The sequence below is a fragment of the Cornus florida genome, unplaced genomic scaffold (assembly GCF_030987335.1).
Source record: "Cornus florida cultivar Cherokee Brave unplaced genomic scaffold, ASM3098733v1 CherokeeBrave_3.0.0_Hap2_Chr07, whole genome shotgun sequence".
Lineage (NCBI taxonomy): Eukaryota > Viridiplantae > Streptophyta > Magnoliopsida > Cornales > Cornaceae > Cornus > Cornus florida.
The window spans coordinates 84,397,049-84,401,396 of NW_026775577.1; the positions used below are offsets into that span (position 1 = coordinate 84,397,049).

Genomic DNA, 4,348 nt, shown 5'->3' on the forward strand with positions numbered 1-4,348 from the left:
TATATAATTGAATTATATATAAAAACTTTGCCAAGTTCCAGTTATATAAACCTAGCAAAAACAGTGCAACGTATAGCCATTATTTGATCTGTTCATTGCTCCTACCCTTAAACCATTATGGTATTAAATGTTTTAAACATTTATTTAAGTCCCTAACATTTAATTACATCTCACAGTAGCTTTTAAACGGCTTCAGAAAACACTGCACAGCCAAACAACCCCTTAAAACCAAATATGTGCGCAATAAAAGAGAGCAGGCTCAAATTAAACATTGAGCCTGCTCAATTTTCCACTTGGAGCCGGCTCCATTAGCATTGAGCCGGCTCCAAACAAAGATAGAGCCGGCTCCTTTGCCTTTGAGCCGGCTCTAAGGCTTTTTAAAGCCTGCTCAATCCCCTTCAGTAGCCTTTTGCCCGTTCTAACTTCATCTTCTCCAGCTCCGGTGATTACAGAGCCTCTGAGGTGTTTCTAAAACTTTGTTTCAAGCTCAGTCCTAGGCAGATATTAAACCACTGATATTCAACTAAAACATGCATGGAACACAAGCTTTAAAGCTACGATTGCAAAACCTCTGTTGTCCAATTTTAAGCAAGTTCCAACAGAAATTTATTTCAGTTTAATTTAGTGCAACTAAATCATGTTCTAAGAATTTGTTCTAGAGTTCAAACTCAGTCCCAGATTAGTTACAAGGCATCAAGTCGCATCCCTAATCTCAACCATCAAAGCTTAATCGTAACCCATAGAAGGAAACAAAAATAGAATAGTAAAATCATGCAAAACAATTAATTCACGAGATTAAACATAAATTCCTATATGCACAAAACATGTTATTATGTTTATTTACAACCGTTTTAGCATTTATTAAATCCCTGGAGTCCAACTAGTCATGCATAGAACACGAATTAACGGGAGAGAGAAGAACAAAACTTGCCTTTGAATTTCAGATTTGAAATTCTAATTCACCGTCTCTGTAAGCTATGTTCGTGTCCTATACTGCAAGTCTGCTCCTCCAATGCCTTGGTTCAACCCCAAAAACACCTCTCCTTCCTCCTTCTTGGTCCAACCTTGGTCTAAACCTCCTCTCTTTTCTCTCTCTGTATCTCACTATTCTTTGTAGAACTCTGTTACGTAAATAGGTTTTATTGAATTTTCTAAAACCCTAAACCCACATGCGATTATATTTATAGACTTAAACATTAACCCTAATCCATAAATAACTTGGCCCATTGAATATTCTAGGTTTAAAACAGTGTCGGCTAAACTAGAAACATAAAACGCTAAATTCAGATAAATAAAATAAAATAATTAAATTAAAGCAAATAAATAATTAAATGCCCTAAAACAATTTAAAACAATTAAACCACACCAAAGAAATAAACAAATGCAAGTTAACCAATTGATTACATAAAATACAATTTAAACAATTAATTAAATAAAAATACTATTTAAACAATTTATTAAATTCCAGGACTGTCCCTTTTAAAATTAGGGGTATTACAATATAATGATCTAAAACCTTGGGAACCTTGGCCTTGTAGTGGAGGTGGAATGTATTTTCCTTGAAAACCGCCTTGGGAAGGGTTTGAGCCCTCCCTTTGTTTTTTCCAAGAGAAATTCAGGTGATTCCTCCAACTAGGATTGTAATGATTTCCATAAGGATTGTTCCCTTGATTAGCAAAAACAGCATTTATTTGTTCATGATGCTCACTTTGCACATGTCCATGGGGACAATTGAAACTAGAATGTAAAACACTTGAACAAGTCATACACGTCTCATTAGATGCATGATGAGAATGGTTAGGGAATGAAGATACTTGATTCGCCGAGTTTTGGTTGATCAAAAATTGATCAAACCTTTGAGATAATGATTTCATTTCGGCGACAATTTCATTGGACTGGTCGACTTGATGTAAGCCAACACTCTTCCTACCACTAGAATTTCTACCATTCTTCGAAGATAAAGTATGATGCAAAGAAAATTCACTCGTGCTCTCATAAAGACGCCAAACGTCATCCTCATGCCTATCAATGTAAGAGCCACCCATGGAAGCATCAACCATGCCTTTGTAATTGTCCGATAAACTCTTAAAGAAATATTGAACTAATTGCCATTTAGGCATGTCATGATGTGGACACTTCCTAAGCAATTTATTAAAGCGTTCCCATGCCTCATGAAATGTTTCTCCATCCCCATGTGAAAATTCTCAAATTGAGGTTCTCATGGTATTGGTCTTAGAAACCGGATAGTACTTCTTCAAGAACTCTTGTTGCATTTCCGCCCAAGAAGTTATTGAAAAAGGCCTAAGATTGTTAAACCAATATTTTGCCTTATCTTTAAGGGTGAATGGAAAAATTTTAAGCCTTAAGACCTCTTTCGGTATGTCCGCATATTTTACGGTGGAAGGCCTCTTTCAGCATGTCCGCATATTTTACGGTGGAACATGCTTCAAGAAACTCATCTAAATGCTTGTAAGGTTCTTCACTTTGAAGTCCATGATAATTAGGAAGCATTTGAATGGTTTGTGGCTTAATTTCATAGTGATGTGCTCTAAATGGCGGCAATTGAATGCATGTAGGTGCATTATATTCATTAGGCACATAATGATCTCTTAAAGCAAGAGGAGGATTAGCAATTGGAGGTGCAACATAGGCACCTAGGTTACCTTGAATGATGGGAGGTGGTGGAACATAGATTACCCTTGGCATTCCCAATGGAACTTGGCCTTGCTGTTGTGGTGGATGAACATATGGCCTTGGCATGCCTAATGCAACTTGCGTGTTATTGTAATGCACATTGGGGTGGAGGATGCCTTGTTGGTCTATGTGACCAAGGTCCTCCACATGGTCTTCATTGTGTCTTTCCATTGATGAAATGGATTGACTAGAGCTACCTCTTCCCCTAAGGTTTCGAACAATGGATTCAAGATGAAAATTTAAAGGGACAAGAGTGGGTCTCAATGATCTACGACCATGCATGCACAATGCAACACAACGAGCAATAACAACAAACACTTCACCTTCACAACAAATCAATAATCAACAAACTTTCTCCACATTCAATGTTCTCATACTTCCATGCTTAAACAAAATGCAAGAAAAGTAAATTGCCTCCACGCGGGCTCACGATTTATTTAAGAATTGAATTACAAGCCTCCACGCGGGCCGACGATTTAACTAAGGGCTTGAGTAAAGAAAAGCTCACAAAGGTCCTTTAGCACTTCAACTCCAAATTTATAGCTTAGCTTAGCAATTTTTAACTTTTTAGCATTTTTCCTTTGCTTGGTTAGCTCCTTTGCTTGGAATATCCTTTGCTTGCTTCCTAGCTCAATGTTCCTTGTCAATCAAGAACAAACACAATAAGTAACAAAAATTGAAAAAAAAGTAAAGACACGATCAAAAGAGTACTAATTCCTAATGAATTCCACAAATACGACGTTGCCAATCAATCAATCCCCGGCAACGGCGCCAAAAACTATGGTGTCTTCTCGGGTGGTGGACAAAACAATGCACAAAATTTTTAAGAGTTTGGAAATTAGTGTCAAGTGGGCACCATAATTTAAATTTAAAAACCACTTAACACCTATACTATGTAGTATGAGTGAGAAGGGATCGTCCCAAGGGATTGAGTTGTCGTACTATATTGGGGAGTCAAAATTAGGGTTAGTAGGTCGAGTTATTAAAATAGTGGTTGGTTGGTTGACTTAAACTAGATGCAAATTAAACTAAAGTAAGTAATAATGCAATAGAGAGAATAAAAGAGAGAGAGATCTTGGGGTTTAGAGATCGCCACTAAGCATAGCTTTTCTACACCTTTAATTAATGATTAATGAGGGGAAGAACATGTATTGCAATGTATAGTGTGTGTGTGTGGTTGCTTCAATAAGCATGGATGACAAATTAAGCATATATTGTCTAAACAACATGGTGGATATCACAACATATCAAATTAAGCCATTAATCCTTTCTTTAAGCTCACAATCCAAACACATCACAAGGTTAGAGATACATGTTACTTGCTTTTCATAAGTATGGAACATCAACAACAAGTATGGATTGTCCTCCCATTTAATAACTACTCTACAACTAAGCTAATGACATGAAATTAAACTAAGGGAGAGGCACAATCCATCAAGTAATGAGTATGAACCATCAAATAAACCACAAGAACATGACATTAAGCACTATGCCTTGACAATCTCTAAATCTATAGCATCAACACACATAGACATGCATCAATAACACAAGAAATAGAGACAAACACATGAATATTTATTCTAGCATATATAGACATATGGATAGAATGAAATGATCAATTGGAAGCTTTAAACCACATAAATCATTGAATAAA

General features: G+C 36.4%; 1 non-coding gene across 1 annotated transcript; it reads left to right on the plus strand.

Moving 5' to 3' along the window:
• Positions 1-2,118: 2,118 nt before the first annotated feature.
• Positions 2,119-2,225, plus strand: LOC132267896 (small nucleolar RNA R71). The gene has a single exon (XR_009469119.1). It is a non-coding gene; the product is annotated as a small nucleolar RNA R71 (small nucleolar RNA).
• The last annotated feature ends 2,123 nt before the right edge of the window (positions 2,226-4,348 follow it).